At 33.5% G+C, this 19,895-nt stretch overlaps 1 protein-coding gene and 1 long non-coding RNA gene across 5 annotated transcripts in view; one reads left to right on the plus strand and one right to left on the minus strand.

Moving 5' to 3' along the window:
* Stacl (SH3 and cysteine-rich domain-containing protein) overlaps positions 1 to 19,895 on the minus strand; it is a 67,037-nt gene that overhangs the window by 23,055 nt on the left and 24,087 nt on the right. The window lies entirely within an intron of this gene.
* Positions 15,058 to 17,269, plus strand: LOC147657930 (uncharacterized). The gene is made up of 2 exons (XR_015291598.1): positions 15,058 to 15,164; positions 16,401 to 17,269. It is a non-coding gene; the product is annotated as an uncharacterized LOC147657930 (long non-coding RNA).

Raw genomic sequence — 19,895 nt, forward strand, 5'->3', positions numbered from 1 at the left:
CAAACGAAATATGCCTTGTTGCATAAAGTTTGAAAACAATTTTCAAAATTCTATTTCGTGTGAATTTCTGAAATCATTCTCTTCTATTCACTTAAATATAAGAAGTAAAAAATTTCGGCGAACGAAATATGCGTAACATCGAAAGTTTTGAAAACCAATTTTCAAAATTTCGATTTCTAATTCTATTTCTGAAATCTTTCTCTTCTATTCCCTTAAATATAAAAAGGTAAATAAAGAATTTCGGCGAACGAAATACGCGTAACATCGAAAGTTTTGAAAACCAATTTTCAAAATTCTATTTCGATTTTTAAAAAATCGTGCGAATTTCTGAAGTTTTTCTTCCCCCAAATATAAGAAGATAATTAAAGATAAGTAAAGAATTTTTGCAAGCACGCGTCGTTGCGTAACATCGAAAGTTTTGAGAACCAATTTTCAAAATTCTATTTCGATTTTAAAAAAGATCGTGCGGATTTCTGAAATTTTTCTCCTCCGCTGCTCTAAACGCGAGAAGAAATCGATATGTATAGCGGAGGATGAAAATATGCTCGTGAAGTGATTCTCGTGCAGTTGCCAAGGTTACCGACAGGTAACTTGGACCGATTTCGCGGAGAGATTTCTCGTTCAGCCGAGTGTTTTCATTACGTTCCTTGTTTGAATACCTCCGCCTCGATCGATGTACACGCGAGGCTGCGTGCACGTGTCCGTGTCACCGTGTTTTCCGAGATAACGGGAATCGATTATCCGCAGCGTAAATAGGCCTATCTTTCACGGGTCGTGCTATTATACGACTGGAAATTCTCTCGCGCCCATTTCCCCCCATCAATTCTTGCAGATTGTTGTCTTGCTGGAACCGTAGTAAGCTTTTTCCCGTCCAAAAGATCCTCTTTCAATTATTTATTCTCCGAATTTATTTAAATCTCTCGTTTTCTTTCTTTTTTTTTTTTCTGAAAATAATCTTACATAATCTTTTTTACATTTTTATAAATAAGTGTTTAAGATATATCGATTTTCACGTCTTGGAAATGTTAAAATTGCGTTCGAGTCGAGTTTCGTATAAAGTTTCGCATAATATTATCATTTTATAATAATACGACGAAGCGTTAAACGAATAAAATAATATTCGAAACTTTTTTTGCTTCTATCGGTGAAAACGATCTAGAATTTTTCGATTAAATTTTTTGCATAATGGAGAAAGGAGTATCGTTGTTTCCAACAATTTTCAAAACGAGTTTACGAGTTCGACACCCTTAATTATTCGCGTACGTGTCAATTTCAATGGTGGGCCAATCGATACTGCCGCGTTCGAGGCGCGAACTGTCACATATGACCGATGCGTATCGTCGAGCCAGTCGTGAAGAAATTAACCGTTAGACTTAATCGATGCTCTACGTTTATTTTGCCCCCAACTTTTCATCTTTATTCTTTAAACAATCAATTTCCCCTTCTTTTTCATCCCATTCGATTCGAAAAAAATTATTATGTCATTGTTCCAGTTGTTCTGCAAGCATATAAAAGAATAACAAAAATTCACAGATCTTCTATATCTCTTGTATCTTCTCCATCTTCTTTTTTTTTTCCCTTACTTCCTAGCTATCAAGATAAGAAGGATAAATTAGGAGAAGCTCCCTTATTAATCGGTTTGCGGAGTTGTAATAAAAAAGGGAGAGGAAGAAAAGGAGGAAAGAAGATAAATTTCGCCGAAGGTTCTATTAACGAATCCCTTCACCTTTTTATCCTCGTACGTTGGAAGAACAATGGAAATTCGTCGAAATTCGTTCACCCGATGTGAACAATTCAAACCTCTTGAGTCTCTCGTTTCGCGCGTTCAAACGAAATAATTTCTTTCCCGGATATTTCGAGATTAAAAAAAAAAAAGAAGAAAACGAATCTTTTCGAGAAAAGACGAAAAAAGAGATATCGAAAGAATAATTAAATCGCGAATAATTTTAGAAATTCACGATCACGTAAAAATAGCCACGATGTCCAATTCATTTAATCGAGTTCCAAAAATGAACGGCTCCCACCCTTTCGATTAACAACACTGTTACAATGTCAATTTTCGCGTCGATATCGATCGATATCGCCTGCGGCGAGGCAAATAAGCCTGGCGTCCATTTGCCAACGATTACAAATTGTCCTCATTAGAATTTTCGACGGAAAAAGGCTTCTGGGATCTTCGTGTTTTCATCGATCTTTCCTTATCTCGTTATACAAGCGTTAGCGATTATTCCAGCGAAATAAGATCGGTCGGTAATTCAATTGTACAAGAAATTTATCGTGATAAAAAATTTTTTTGACGATGGTCTTAGCTGATGTTTAAGTTTAAGCAATACGTTATCTTTTTGTGTTATTGTATATGATACAATGCTTGAATATTCCTGCTCGAGCAATTACAATACGTTGAGCATGTAATTCAATTTTTCCAGCGTAGAATTATCTTATATTTAATTATATTATAAGAATTATCACATAAGTTGTATGGAACGCGTGATGTTTCTTGTCTGTTTAAAAAAATATTTTTGGATGCTCTAGATTTTTCGATCTTCGTGAATTTGTTCGTCCGAATGTTAATTTTCAATTTTAATTCAATTTTTCCTTTTTTTAGAATTATTATATCATATAAGTTTCTTGTCTGTTTAAAAAATATTTTTAGAGGAATAAAAGGCTCTAGATTTTTCGATATTCATGAATTTTCTCGAATGTTAATTCCGTTCAATTTTTCAATTTTAATTCAATTTTTCCTTTTTTTAGAATTATTATATCATATAAGTTTCTTGTCTGTTTAAAAATTATTTTTGGAGGAATAAAAGGCTCTAGATTTTTCGATCTTCATGAATTTTTTCGAATGTTAATTCCGTTCAATTTTTCAATTTTAATTCAATTTTTCCTTTTTTTAGAATTATTATATTATAAATTATATATGGAATATGTGATGTTTCTTGTTTGTTTAAAAAATATTTTTGGAGGAATAAGAGGCTCTAGATTTTTCGTGAATTTATTCGAATGTTAATTCCGTTCAATTTTTCAATTTTAATTCAATTTTTCCTTTTTTTAGAATTATTATATTATAATTATATGGAATGTGTGATGTTTCTTGTTTGTTTAAAAAATATTTTTAGAGAAATAAGAGGCTCTAGACTTTTCATGAATTTTCTCGAATGTTAATTCCGTTCAATTTTTCAATTTTAATTCAATTTTTCCTTTTTTTAGAATTATTATATTATAAATTATATATGGAATGTGTGATGTTTCTTGTTTGTTTATAAATTATTTTTGGAGGAATAAGAGGCTCTAGATTTTTCGTGAATTTATTCGAATGTTAATTCCGTTCAATTTTTCAATTTTAATTCAATTTTTCCTTTTTTTAGAGTTATTATATTATAAATTATATGGAATGTGTGATGTTTCTTGTTTGTTTAAAAAATATTTTTGGAGAAATAAAAGGCTCTAGATTTTTCGATCTTCATGAATTTTTTCGAATGTTAATTCCGTTCAATTTTTCAATTTTAATTCAATTTTTTCTTTTTTTAGAATTATTATATTATAAATTATATATGGAATGTGTGATGTTTCTTGTTTGTTTAAAAAATATTTTTGGAGGAATAAGAGACTCTAGATTTTTCGATCTTCATGAATTTTTCTCGAATGTTAATACCGTTCAATTTTTCAATTTTAATTCAATTTTTCCTTTTTTTAGAGTTATTATATTATAAATTATATGGAATGTGTGATGTTTCTTGTTTGTTTAAAAAATATTTTTAGAGGAATAAAAGGCTCTAGATTTTTCGATATTCATTAATTTTCTCGAATGTTAATTCCATTCAATTTTTCAATTTTAATTGAATTTTTCCTTTTTTTAGAATTATTATATTATATGGAATGTGTGATGTTTCTTGTTTGTTTAAAAAATATTTTTGGAGGAATAAGAGGCTCTAGATTTTTCGTGAATTTATTCGAATGTTAATTCCGTTTCAATTTGTGGCGATTCGTAATCAGGCAAACGGGTATTCTAGTCGGAGTTAGAGCTTTAGAGAACTGTGTTGCGAACTTACTTGCCAAAGTTTTGTTGAATTTAATCGTCGAAATATACGGTGCTATCCTGTTTCATCGATCTCGGTTTGTTGCTTCTCAGTGTCGGTTAAGTGGAATTCTAGTGAAATGAGACGGCGGGTGGTCGGATTAGCCGATTAATGAAAGCGTGACAACCTTAGAGATTCGTTTTTATCAGATGCAAAACGCGCTCGTTCTTGTTTCTTTCTTTCCATATTTCTTTGACCTGTCTTTTCCATTATCGGAATTCCTTCGTCTCGATCATCGTTTCACATCGCTTCCCCTCGTATTAATCGAATTCTTTCTTTCGATACTTCTTCCCGACGCTGGAATTCTTTTTCATCGTTTTTTCTATTATCCACGAATTCTCTTCTTCTTCTTCTCTTCTTCTCTGTCGTTACAATATTTTCTTTAACAAATCTGATCTTCTTACGATTCTTTCAAATTTATCTCATCGAAATTTAACGAATCGATTTTCTTATTTGTTTGAGCTATCTTTTCCATTCCATCGTTTCATATCGTTGTTCCTCGAATAAATAATAATAAAAATTCTTAAAAAAATATAAATTTTGGAATCTTTCGATATTTTTGGACGTTCTTCTCGTCGCTGGAATTCTTTTTCAATTCGTTTCTCTTTATTATCCGTGAATTCTCTTCTTCTCTGTTGTTACAATACTTTCTTCAACAAATCTGACATTCTTAAGACTCTTTCAAATTTATCTCGTCCAAGTTTAACGAATCGATCCTCCCATTTCTTTGAGCTATTTTCCGTTATTGGAATTCCTTCATCTCGATCATCGTTTCATATCGCTGTTCCTCGTATTAACAGAATTCTTAGAATAAATAATAATAAAAATTCTTAAAAAATTATAAATTTTTGAATCTTTCGATATTTTTGGACGTTCTTCTCGTCGCTGGAATTCTTTTTCAATTCGTTTCTTTTTATTATCCGTGAATTCTCTTCTTCCTCTCTGTCATTGCAATACTTTCTCCAATAAATCTGAGAAACTCTTAAGATTCTTGTCCAAGTTTAATGAATCGAAAATTAAGAGGCAAAGGTGTCGATGTTTGTCCTCTCATTTCTTTGCACGCTATTTCTTTTCCATTATCGGAATTCCTTCGTCTCGATCATCGTTTCATATCGTATCAAGCGAATTCCTTCTTTCGATATTCTTGGACCGTTCTTCTCGTCGCTGAAATTCTTTTTCATCATCGTTTCCTTTTATCATCTTCTTCCTTCTTCGTCCTTACAATACATTCCACTGGAAATCTGGGAAAACAAGAAACCTCCAAACTCTTGAGAATTTCTCGAAGTTTAACTCGAAGAATCAAAAGGCAAAGATGATAATTCGCATCGATGAAAAGTCGAAGATCAAGAGGGATACGATCTTTTCGCTTTGCTTTTAATCATCATTTCACAGAAGGCTAAGAGCCTTGGACGAGGGTTCCTTCGTTGATATGAAGCAGACGACTGATACAAGAAAAATGTAGAGTCGTGGGCTACATTCCTTTTCAAACAACAATTCGTTATTAATTACAGATAATAATTGAGTTTGCAATAGTTTAAACGAGAACAATTCGAAACTGAATGCTTCTTGCAATTATCAGGTGTTTAAAAAAAATTCCTTCCCCTTTCTTTCCACCATCATCACTTCCACGAATTTCGTTCGTGGCGCCATCTGGAAGAACGTTCTTTCCTTCTTTTTAAGTCCCTTTGCACTCGTATTTATATTCAAAAGGGCTACCAATCAAGTGACAAGAGTCCCTAGAATGCAATTATTATTTTCTAATGTGAATATTACGTATAACAATAAAATATAGGCGACTCTAAAAGCTTTCTATGCAACGTTCTCGAGCAATGCTTCCTTTTCGCATTCCAGCTTAGGAAATCGGCTGTCGAAGCTATTGAAACAGAGAACACTATTTCAAACGTGTAAAAATTCAAGATTTAAAGCTGGAAATTTTAATTTGAAAGATGACGATCGAAACGATTGGTTTACACGATAAAATCTTGAGTTTGGAAAAAGAAGAAAGGCAAAGAAAATTATTTGGCTTAATATGGCGAGCATGTAATTCAATTTTTTAGAATTTTCATGATAAATCGTATATGTGACGTTTCTTGTCTCTCTTTTAAAAATTGAAAAAAAAAAAAAGAGAGGGGAGGAAGAAAAATTTAAACCGCTCTAGCGTATATTTTTGAATTTGATATCGCGTAAAATGCAAATGTGCCAGCATCACAGATCAGGAAGTGGAATAGTCTGGAATACTGGTTGATCCCGGGCCAAAATTTGCCTAATCGCCGACTGGCCGAGCGGCCATGAATCGTTTATGGCACTCGCGCCAGCCGAGTGGACCGAATCAACACCAAGAGAGAGACAGACAGACAGACAGACAGAAGAGAGAGAGATTGTTAAATATTTTATTACGGATGAAATTTCGTTTTTAAATTTATATAGTTTTCGAATCTGAGGGAACCTCGAAATAAATGTAAATCGGTGGGGGAGAAAATAACTTAAAAAAAATTTATCAAAAATATTGTAAAAAACATGCTAATGCAGAGATCCCCCCGTTAGATATCTCTCCGCCAACTTATTAACGTGTAATCACGATATTCATTTCTCGCATTCATTTGTCATTCATATGAAACATTTCCATAGTTATGAGATAGGCGATCAGTCTCAATGCGGTGTATCCTCGAATGGCCCCATTTGGATCAAGAGATTTCTTTGGACGGCTATCCTGTCCTAAATAAACCATGCCTCCTCCAAAGGGGATCAGAAGAATTGGACGACGAGGATGGCATTAGAGCGGTATTAAAATTCGTTCGGAAGCTTAAAAGGCTGGCAGATATATATATATACAATATATATCCTCTTTAGAAAATATCAAACAATTATATATACACAGGAAGTGGAGGCGTATAAAGCTACAAAGGATTCAATTTGTCAGATGAGAAATAACGAGATGGTTGCGGGGAAACGCGGATTCCCTTCTCCCTTCCTTCTGACATGGCACAACTCCTCGTACAAGGATGAATAAACGTATCTAAATTCAGAATTGTGAATTGTTTTACGACTTTACGCTCGTCTCCATTCGAGGACGTTGATCTGTAAAGATTGTCATAGAAATTTTTTTTAAAAATCGTACGTCTTCGAAAAAATGTTCGACAACTTATAACACATAGTAATCAATAATCAAATTCTTACAACGTGCATATGTAATACATGCATCTGATAGATCTTTTTGAACTGAATTCGAATTTTCATTTTAACGTCCTCGCTTCCTCCAAGATATTTTTCACGCGTTGAAAAATTAATTAATTCGAAGAATTGTTTTTGGCAAAGCCACCACAATTCTTTTTTTCTCCAAGATAAAATCTTTTTGAACGCTCTGAATTTTCATTTTAACGTTCTCAAAAAATTAATTAATTCGAAGAATTGTTTTTGAATTGTGGCGCAAAGCCACCACAATTCTTTTTTTCTCCAGGATTAAACGATTCGTGACCGAAAGGGTTAAACCTGATTAGACGATTATCGTGGGATTTGGAAACGCTGGGAAACGCTTAATCCTGGATAAAACTCGGGCCAGAGCGAGGCATCGTTAAATAAAGTGGCAGGAGACTGCAAGTATTCGTATTCGAGAAGCCCATTCGCTGTGTTAAGTGAAAGACAGAAGCAGCAAGGAAAGAGATAGACTCTTTCCTTCTTCCCTGTGATGGCTCGAGCAAATGTAAATTTTACATTTCGAATATTGAGATTTTATCATCTCGTCGCAGCACGTGAAAACGTTAGTTGATAGATGAAAAAGGGATTGGACTTACAAACTCGATTTTCCTGTTACAAGAAGAGGAATCTACGTCAAACATTGAATATACCATATACGAATGGATTAACCTAGAATTGTAGAAAGGATCACGTAAATTTGAGAATAAACTTGCAAATAAGCCTCTGGTTATTCGTTCGAATATAGCTGGGGACGACAAATTCCATCAGATCGATTACAAGATAGACGGATCCTGCACAGGTACGGGATTTTACGTGACCGGAATTACCAGCCAACCTAGTTAACCTGCCATGATATTTCTCGTGACGCTAGAAATTTTACATGTCGAATATAATATCAATTTGCATCGACAAATCGGCAAAATATCCTTGAAAAATATCTAAAATCTTGGATCTAACCGACGAATTTTTAATCAAGACGTCATCAGACAGAAATAATTAATCCAATTCGATCGAAAGGGATACGTATCCACTTTTCGATTCATCGCTGAAAGATGATCCAATCCAAATGAAACTTACGAGGCAGCCTGACCACTTTTCAATAAAACGAAAAACCAAATTAGGAGGAGCTGATTTGAATCAAAATGGCGAGGAAGTATTCAGTTTTTCTTTTCAGACAGGATTAAACTTGTAATCGAGGAGTCAATAAGCGGAATAAGGAAGAAAGGAAACTTGGGTGCAAGTTTTGCCAAGGATCGGCTATCCCGAATCTCGATATCCCGGAGGCGTGATCCCTGGCTGAGAGCGGGCGGTAATTGCCTGGTAATTTTAGCCGAAAGCTGTCGTGTCTCATCCTTGATATCGGCCGCCCACGGCCGTCGTCAATTATAGAAGGAAACGACGAAATGTCTCGTGGAGACATTCGGCAAGTCTGTTTTTCCGTAATCGAACACTTTTTATCTGAGACAGGAATGGTCTTATTAATAATTGAATCGTAATCGTGGAAAGTGTGAACGTGAATGTACAAAATCTGAGATGGAATCTGAGTGGCACAGGTGTTTCTAGTTTGTGTACCAATGGATTAAATTCGACGAGGTTGAATTTACGATGATGACGATGACTTGGCCAAGTTTGTGACACAGAATCGTGAACAATGACGTATTGAGCGGCATCCAATTTCGCGTCAAACGTTAGACGTCTGACAAATCGAGAATTAAGGAGGTCAGATTTTATTTGGAGCACTGATATTTGGATCATTTCTTTTTTGGTTTTGTTTTTTTTTTTTTTTTTTGGATTTGGTGGACGAACGTATTTTATACTGTTAATTTGGAAAATCGTGTAGAACAGAATTGATGAGAATCCTAGATCATTTTGAGTAGCAATCCTTCGTGATATCCGAGTGTATCGTTGAATCAGTTCGAGTTACAAGCAATTTATTTTGTTTTCCTTTAGATTTAAGGATAATCAAGTTATGAAATATTATATAATTAATATTATATTCTGTGGATCGTTGTACTAATTTTTAGGATTTTAATTAACTTGAAACTTGATCACTTCAATGATCGAGAAGATACTGTGGAAAATTTTGAAAATTTATACAGTCCCTTCTCAGTGTTTCTGAAATATACAATTATTCACAATTAATCCTTTTGACGTCTATTAACATTCTCGATATCTCTATCATTAAACTAATTTTTAGGATTTTTAGGATTTTAATTAACTCGAAACTTGATCACTTCAACGATCGAGAAGATGAAGATAGGAAATTTTGAAAATTAATAAAAGAAAATTCTACACTTTCTCTTTTTCCCAGTGTCTCTGAAATAATACAATTATTCACAATTATTTTTTTTTTTTGACGTCTATCAACATTCTCAAAGAGTTCTTTTCTTTCAGAAGACTTGTCACAAACAACGTACAAGCTTTGTAGATCATTAAACTAAATTCTGAAAATTTTAATTAATACCAAAACTCGATCACTGAGAAAATCTTGTGCCAATTTTCAAAATTTCCAAAAATTTGTACAATCCCTCAATAAAAGAGGACTCTCTCTTTTTCTTCTATCCTCAGTGCTTCTGAAATATACACAATTATTCACAATTATTCCTTCCATTAACATTCTCAACGACCTCTTTTCTTTCAGAAGATGTACACGGACAAATAAGTTCAAAATATACTTAAAAACATTTACAGAGATTATTTTTCACGGATTCTTGTTTCACAAAGAAGTAATCCTCGTTTAATTTAATCCCCGCGTTATTTAATTTACAATCTCATTTTATATATATACATATACGTCACGATCATGCCCCAAATTGATCAATCTCGATTACGAATAATATCCTCCCCTCTTATGTGCTTGACCAAATCAAACGATACGCTGCCTGTATTTGCTTTCGTATTGTCCAGCGTATTATGTTGTCGGATGAAACTGGTTGCTGCGAGCAGCCACTTCATTTCATCGACGATACGAATCGATACGGACTCGTAACGGTGCACGGCAACATCGATCTACAATCGTAATTATACAGAATACTAATTTGTTGAGCGAGGATTGAGCTGGAAATTTCGTGCCAGCGATAATTGCCCCGTTTACTCTCCCCTCAATAATTTCATCATTCAGTTTTATAATTTATATATCGAACTGCGAATAGTTTCTCGAAACTACTTCTTCTTCTTCTTCTTCTTCTTCTTCTTTTTGAAGAATTCTCGTCTTCGTATCGATCTTTTTCGTTTCGAATTGATCTTTCCGTAAAATTGGATAATTAGAATCGAAGAAAGAATCTACGCAACCTAACCGAAGTTAGGTCAGCAACTCGCGATTAATATCGATTTTAACGATTCGATTTCGACTGTGTAAACTAAAACGGCGCGCAAGAGAATTAGATGGAAAGTTAGTTTCGAAGTTGGGCAAGCGTTAGGTGCAGATCAAATTGGTGTCAGATTGTGACGAGTTTGAATTTAATTACAAAATCACGTTTTATATATCGGGAATCAGAGTTAAGTTATCGATATCTTGATTAAATTCTTAAAAATTCTTGTTAATATATATGGAATTAATCTAATAAGAATAATGATATCAGATTGGTCAATTTTGAAATGATTTTAAATTATATATATATATAATTCAATAAAAGTAAATAAAATACGTGATTGGATTGATAAAAATATTCTTGGTAAAACAATAATAGGAAGAAATATAAATAATCGATTTAATGATTGAAATTAAATTTAATTAAAAATGAACTTATTAATAAAATAAATAAGTTAAAAATAAGTTAAATATAGAAAATAAAAAATCATTTAATTGTTGTATTGTTTGAGGAATAAAATTCATTAGAAGTAATTTTATAAATTATTATAATTGATTTAAAAGATCAACTCTTGAATTTCACACATCTAATGAATCTTAAAAAATAATTTTATTAGTTTCACAAACTAATGTTATAAATTATTTCTTAATTTATTTTATCAATTCATTTTAAAATGATGTTGATTCAATTGTGATAGGAAATTTCTAAAGCACGTTGTCCAAAAAAAAAATCCTAATTAAATTCAATTGATTAATTGATAACCTGGAACTGGCAACATCAACTTTAATTCCTAATTACTGTTCATGAACATCAGTCGAAGTTGTAATTGAAAGTAATTCTAATCCAATGTATTAAATTTTAGATTTTCTTCGAATTATTTAATAACATCTTTTTATCGAAAGTAATTTTAAACGGGCTAGGAAACATTGTTAATCGAATCGCCCCGCGCTTTGGTTGTTGTTATAAATTTCCGAAACGTGGAGCCACGTGGAAAACGTTTAAATTTTCTAATAACAAAGTTCCATCCCCAATCAATTGACCCGATTGATTTATCAATACTATGGCTGACCATATAATGGCATTATTTAAACGACAACATTTCGTCCTGTCTAGTTTTAATCTAGTTTCCATGTAAGCTGAAACCTTGTTGCGGTCTCGTATTCGCGGCTTCTGTGCCTACGTTTTCGTTTTTAGAAGTCATCCTAGATTTTATTATACGAAATAAATATAGCACACGTTTGCCCTATATGATATCCACGTATGCCCTATATGCATATATATATACACACGTTTCGAGTATTCATATTTCGCCAATTTTTTTTTTTTTTTATATCTAGGGAATTTTCACCTTTTATTTTTCTTCTCCTTTCTTTTTTCCACGAATGGAATAACGACGAATAAAGGAAAAAAGAAAATATTCGAGACCTTTTTTCAACCATTAATTTGTTTCAGCGGCGTCCCGCCAGATAGCTTTCGCAAACTTTTCCAACGCCCCAATAATTCTCGAATGTGTTTCACGACTCGATAGCTCGGCCGGTGGATGAAATCGATCGCGAAAAATATCAGCGGATGAACCGTCGCGCCATATCTCGAGTAAATTTCTTCGTTTAATTGCTGTCACGAGCTCTGCGCCCATTAACGTCTTCGAGCCGGTGAACATTCACCGCCGATCTCTTCCATCCCGATTCAAGAAGCGTTCAAACCTCGAATTGTTCGAAACTGGATGCACTGGAAATGAAAATGTCTGAATTGGACATTCACGGTTCAATTCACGTTTCTCTTAATTCGCGATTTCTTCGATCATTAAAATTATTGTTTCTCTTATTTCTTACGATTTGTTTTTAACGTTCATGAATTTTTATATTTTAAAAAAATTTTGTTCATCGATCACTTGCGAAACTTAATATTTCTTACACAATTTGTTTTTAACGTTTTTGAATTTTTACAAATTTTGTACAAGATAATATGTTTAAGCGATTAAATTGAACGAAAATTTTTATATGGGATGGAAGAAATTATGAAATGGAATTGCTGGGATCGTTTCTCTTTTCTTCGAGGTAAACAGCTTCCTCAGAATTATTATTGCACGATTGGCTAAAGATATCTTTGTTTCTCTCCGCAAGAGAAACATTTAACGCTCGAGTCGAATGGACCGATAACAGTAGTGGCTGGTTTAAACCCATGTTTACCGAAATTTTTACTCGACCACATCCTTTCAAAATGGATTAAATTAAAGAGAAGGATCGAATTAAACAAACGAAAGAGAAAGAGAAAATTTCCTTTCGAACAGGATGGAAAGAGATGTATAAGAATCTAAGCCGAATCTTATTTAAATATCAGAGGTACTTTTGATTAAACGTAAATTAAGTATTTTCAAATAACAATGTTATTATTTGAAAAGCTTCCTTTCTTTAAATGTCGAAAATAAAACGAATATTGAGAATAACGAGCGAATAATCAGCGATTCCATTAGAAAATTATTCAACAATTCACCAACCGATAATATTGCAAAAAAAAAAAATATTGATCGTTTTCCCTCTTGTATTATAATATAGAGCGGAGAAAATACAAGAAAATGTTTTCTTCAGAAATATTTTCTGAAACCAAACGCGCAAGAAAACAAAACAACATCGAAGTTTGTGATCGTGTATTCACGAAAAATGAGCGCAAAAAACTTCTTTGTGTTACAAAGATAGAAGCATTTTTATCATTAATTATTCCTATATTATTTCAGAAATTATTCGTATATTTCATATCGAGAAATAAAAAATAAACAGTTCAATTCAGGGAAAAAATATCGAGAAAGAGATGTGAAGCAAAATTGGAAGCAAACGTTCGATCTTTATTCCATCGATTGAATAGTTCGAGTCTGGTGACAAATGAGGAAACTAGGATGGCAGCACTGAGTCGCGTGGCTAGTCCCTATCAAGATGGACTACATCCATAATACATTAATGGTCGCGTGCCTCGCACGAGAGTCGTGGTGGCGTGAAGAATAAAAGGCAGAGTGGGCGAAGGTCGGGGAAAAATTCAACCGATAGGCTTCGAGGAAACGGAATAACGGGGACTCTCCGAGTATAAAGCATCTTACACACAATCATATTTTTATCATATCGTTCTTTTTTTTTCCACAACTTTGACGAGATGCTTAAAACTTTGCTCTTTTTAACGTTCTCGAACTTTTAGAGATATTTGATGACGAGAGCTTTTCTACATTTCTTCAGATTTGAGAGAAAAAAATGTACTAGTTTTTTACGATGTTATACACGAAATGTACAAACTTTTGAATCGCTATTCTTCGAAAGTCAAAGGTTTTCCATCTTCTTCTTGCCTGTAATTAATACTTCGATAAGAAGAGAAAGAGCTTAAATAACGTTCTAATATTTCAACGAATCGAGGATATCATTATTGTTCTCACTAATTGTGAGCGATACGGATTGATAAGGGGATCTAACAGTAATGGTTCTTAAAGCAAACATATTGGATGTCGAGACAAGCTAAATAAGGAAGCCAATCGCGAGGACTGCATAATGTGAACACCGGCGGCTAATTAACGAAGTAATACTGTGTATACCGTCTCAACTTGGTACAGTTTATTCCGATATAGGTCTCGTGAAATAGAAGAGCTTTTGCATGCATAGCAATGCTCGGCCTATGCATAGTTTAAACAAAAACAAAATATACACGATGAAACAGATAGACGTCAATAAACCCGTCTATCGATCCCCATTCTTGTACGATTTCACGTGACACACTTTCCTTTTTTTTTTTTTCTTCCTCATTTCCATTCATCAACTTATTTGGCCACAACTTATCTCTCGTCTTCTTTAACTTCTTTCTCACTTCTCTCGAAAATTGTTTACCTTATTAATTTTTAGGTTATGTGTATGTCCAATTCATTTCATTCTTTGCCTTATTAAAAATTTATAGGTTATGTAAGTTCCAGTTCTTTATCAATGATCATTTTATTGATATATATATATATCGTTCAATCTTTATTGATATTCATAGATACGTACGTATCGGTGACTAGCGTTTCGTCGTAGACGAGTTTCACTGTGTGTGTAGGATACTCAACACGGGGAGAGGGGACGGAAAAGTGTTCAGTCAGGGGCTGACCTGAATTCAGGTGGGCTGAATCAATACTGCGCTCGTTCACCTCGCAGTTACCGTGGCAACCAGACTCCTTTATTAAATATAACCTGCACTGTTTCCTGACCGAGCCCGTTAACCTTCCGGTCGACCTGGACAGTCGACGACCTGTGCGCTCTCTCGACGGAAAGGAAGGGGGGGGAGGAGAGAGAGAGAGAGAGAGAGAGAGAGAGACTGAATATCGTTCGACGTCGTGGCTCTCTCTCTCTCTCCCCTCCCTTCGTCTTTTCCCCATCGTCGGTCTTTGTCTTCCGTTGGCGAGCCACGATCACGTGACCTTGGCACCGGTGAACCGGGGTCGGTGCCAGGTTTCAGGAAGTACTTCAACTAGTGTTTGTGCTGGGTTTCGATGAGTTTAGACGAAGCGCTTGTAATCGATCGACTCGAAATCGACCGCCTCGAAGTGGAAAAATTCGATTGTGACAATGTATGTAATCTTACGTATACAATTAATTATTATAATTAGTATCAAAATTGAACAACGAAAAATTTCAAAAGAAAGAGAAAAGTTGTAAAAGTTTAAAATGGATAGATTCTTCTGTCTTAAGAAATCCCTGAAAGTTCTGAAAAATATTCAGAGGATAGAATAGAATAATTTAAGAGATAGCCAAGAGATGCCAAAAGACTTTGAAAAAATCTCCAGTTTTTCGAAGGGATTTAAACAATCCTCGAAAGAAACGTTTAGAAGGAAATATTTAAATGATGTTCAAAGACTTTTAACTTGTTTATTTGTTAACATCCTGCAGTGAACGAATCGTTTAATCGATTCGCGAAGTTTATAACATAATTTTGTATGGAATTTACAGGCACTCTTGTTATCTACTGCTGGTAATGTAGTCAACAATGCTATCGTTAATTTTGCATACACAAGCGATGAATTTTCTCGGGGATAATTAAAAGGAAAGCATTTCGCTGCTAGAAAATGTTTTTACACGAGATAGAATACGATTATTAAATTACGATCTTGTAATCGTTTTGCTGGAAAGTGGAAACTAATCTTGGTCACGTGATTACGAATGCGAAGAAACGTCTATTACGTAACAAGAAAATGAATTTCGAGATAGACTTTTTTTTTTTTTTTTTTTTTTATTTAGATTCTCCATTTCGAATATTGCTGAATTAATAAACTTCATATTTCATTATGACACAAAATTATATGAAATATAAAATATTTATAAAATATCATAGATATATAATATCTACATAGCTTCTTAAATTATAAAAGTTTGCACCCTATATATGTTCTTGTACGTAATTCATCCGACATTTTATGTCACTTTTGATCCTCATGGAGATCTCTCACGTCACGGATTTAGCGTTCCCGGAACCGTCTCTCGATTTTCGGCCTCCTTATACCATAATAAATCATAAAATCTCGCTCTCTAATCGCCAATATTACAATTTTGCCCTTACTCTAGAATCTCAAACGATCGAATCTTATACACAGGATCACATGCATTTCTTTACCGTGCTTAAATTATTTTATGACACATTATATTGTTTTCAATATAAAAATTCCAATTCGTTACAAAATGTTTATTAAAATTATTTAAGAAACGGTCAACCCATCTGATCTAAATCAGATACGTCATACTTCGATCTGAAAAATAATCTTAAGATAAGCCAGCCTTACCATCGATCAAAATCTTATTAAAATTTTCAGCTAATCCGTGAATTTTTCCAAAACAATTTGATTCCTTCGTAAAGACTTTCCTTTGCTCGGTGTAACGAGCCACGGTATTATTAACGCGCTAAAGACGGAAGAAATAGCGCTGGCATAACCGATGGAAGCAACAACCCGGCGCCAATGATCCGAATAAGCATCCAGGTCAGGACACGTGACACGCCTGTGAAGATTGTTTAGATCCGGCTTGGACCGCCACCACCACTCCACGCGGCTTGTTCAACTGAATCCACGCCAGCAGGAAAACTCTATTTATACGGCGGTAACGAGGTTTTGGATGTAATCTTACGAAACGTCTCGTGTCGAATCCACGTTTCCACGAGGGAAACAGGGAACTTGTCTACGTCCAATAATCTATCCTCGCGAAAAACTGGATCGAGCCCATGCCATTTCCGGTCCTGGTTTAGGGATCGAGATCATTTCACCGGGTTGAAATTCGATTACCAGGTTTATTTCGTTCAAAGGGTATTCGGTTGACGAACCCCGACACGTTTCACCGCACTCGATTCCGAGAGTTAAAATTGGATTCCTGTTCGACGATCGCCGAGCGTGGTTTGTAATCATTGAATTTCATGCCCGTTGCTCGCTCGTCACTGTGCACGCCCGCCATTGAATGTTTATCACGATCGTCGCGCCACCACGTGTTTTTTCCGGATAAACATTTGTGTGGGCAAAATGTGCGGCTTTAGACGATTTGTGCAGATGGGATAGCAGGAAGTATAGATGGAACAGATACGTTTGCTGCAAGAGCAGCTGAAAGTGTGCAATATTAATTCCCGATATACGTGTATTTCCTTGTAACAAAAATTTGATCGAGAAGTGAATATATTTCAAAATATTATTATTTATTACTTTGTTTTCGTTAGTTATTTTCCAAATAAATTTTGATAAATTATATATATTTTGACATATATATATATATATATATATGATAAAATGCAATTTTGGTCCAATATGAAGTAATGAACTCTCGAAAAAGATTATATTTAAGTGAAGAATAAATTTTTTTTAAAGGTAATGAAAGAAATACCACTTTTTTTTCTTTTTCTTTGCCAAAAAATTAATCATTTTTAGTCTTTATTTTAAATCGCCTTTGGAAGAGACATTAAAACGCTTTTAACGAATTTCGTGACGACATTACGAACGTAGATCATGAAATTGTTTTTTGTTAATTAATTTGTTAAATTGCTCTTTATTTTTCCCTCTCTTTTCATCATTACTTTTCCATTAAAGGATTACTTTAATATACAAAATCCCTGTCGTTTTAATTTTTTTGTTTCTTTATATTCCAATTATATCGCGTAATTTATTAATTCATTATTGATAAATACTTTTGTCTAAACCATGCTAAAACGATTAAAACGATTATGAAAATTAAACTTCACTATTTTTCACGAAATGCAAAATTTTTGATCATTTCACATTTATTTTTCTCAAACTCTGGATAAAAATCGAATAGATTTTAATTTACGAAATTTCAATTGTTCCGGAATGCAGTTAATCAACTAACGACTCCACGTAATATTGGACGAAACGAAAAGGAAAATGAAATCGTTGCAAAATGAAACGAGTGTGTATGAAAAGGAAAAAAAATGAAAAAAAAAAAAAAAGAAAGATAAGAAAAAATGAACACGGTAACGCTGACTACTCGAGAAAAGTGGACTGTCGGTCGCGTGACGCGACATTTGTGTCACCGGGACACATCATGACACGTCGTTTCTATCGCGGATAATTATTGTTAGTGTTTTTTTTTTTTTTTTTTTTTTTTTTTTTTTACAGAACTTCCATCGAAGTCTGAAAAGATATGATGAGATATACATCGAGTGACACAATAATCCTCTCTCCTCGTAAATAAAAGGATATCAGCATAGCATATGACGTAATTTTAAAAATTTTGTTTTAGATAAATCTTATAACGGATACAAAATATAAGTAGAATTGGATGCTTCAGGTTTCTTTTCTTTTTTATGAAATATGTATGATAAAGCGTGTAATACTTGCATTTCGTTGTATTTTGCAACGCGCATTGTATTTTTCTTCTCCTTTTGCAGTTAATATTTATTAACTGCTTACTTTAGCTCCTTTATTTGAAATTCTCTTTCTCTTCTTAATCCCCTTTGACAATAGTTCCACTTTTCACCACTAGATGGTGCTCACGTGTCTTTGTAAGTCCTCAAATACTTAATTTGATCGATCTGTGTCAATTCGACAGATAAGTACAAAATAATATTGCTTTATTGTTCATTACAACAATGCAAACAATCTTTTATCCAAATATGAAACAATTTTCCAATAATTAAAATTCCATTGCCGGAAAATTTCCAAAGTTTTAGAAGAAATTATTAATCATCGAATGAACTGAATGTTGTGTATCTGCATTTTGCAATGATTTTTTTTTTTTTTCTTTCACGAGCGAAACGTGATAAAACATTTCGCATCATCGATCATAGCAACAGGTTTATCGATCGTGCATCACATAAAGTGACCATTTTGACCAACACGAATAATTAATAATTTTATTACTGAAACGTATCGAGCACGCGTGTCATATCCGAGAGCCTCGATTTGTTTAATGCATCGCTTGCAAAAAAGGCTTCCCCTAACGTCACTCGATCATAAACTGGAACTTTGCTCAGGAAAACAAGCTTAAAACGACTAACCCTTTCCCACAATATGTTTTTTTGTCCTCCGCCGAGAAAAAAAAAAAAAGTTGTTTTGTTGTTTACGCACGAAGGATGCATATATTCCAAAACATGTTTCAATATCATTTATAAAACATCGTGATATTATATCATTAAGATTATCATATTATTGTTTAATATCGCATTATTGGAAAATATTTTCCTCCCTTCAATTAAATGGTTTCATCCCAGGTTTCAATCATTTAATTAATTGTTTTATTAATAATAATTCATTCTCTACATCCGTATCCTTCGATACAAATAAATTTCGGTCTTTAACGTTTATTCCAGATGCAGAATTTTTTGTAAAATATAATTGAACACCCAACTCGAACGTATCAATTATTACGCCAGGCCTATTTTATTATTGCGCAAGTATTTTGTTTTAATAAAAAATTATAATTACGAATCATCGTAATTGAGTCTATAATTAATTAACAATTTGCGCGATTTCTTATTCGATATTTTATGAAAAACTACGTTTACGAATTGTATTGTAATTTTTTACGATATAGCAATGTCGTGCGTCGCGAAGTCGTGAAAATGAAATTATGAAATTTTAAGAAAAAAAAAAAAATAATAACAATTTAGATATAATAATTTATGTAACGAAACTAGATGATTCTAATTAAGAAATTAAGAAAATTAGATCAAGAGTAAAAGAAGTAGTTTCGTTCAAGATAGAATCTCTCATTATTCCTCGAGAAAATTAACTTGTTTTATATTAATGGAAAAATATTTTTAGTTTCTAGATAAATTTTCAAGAAACAATTTCTAGAAGAACTTTTGCCTG

This window comes from Apis florea, unplaced genomic scaffold (genome assembly GCF_048593485.1).
Source record: "Apis florea isolate Af1SG1 unplaced genomic scaffold, ASM4859348v1 contig_2492_pilon, whole genome shotgun sequence".
In the NCBI taxonomy this organism is placed as follows: Eukaryota; Metazoa; Arthropoda; class Insecta; order Hymenoptera; family Apidae; genus Apis; species Apis florea.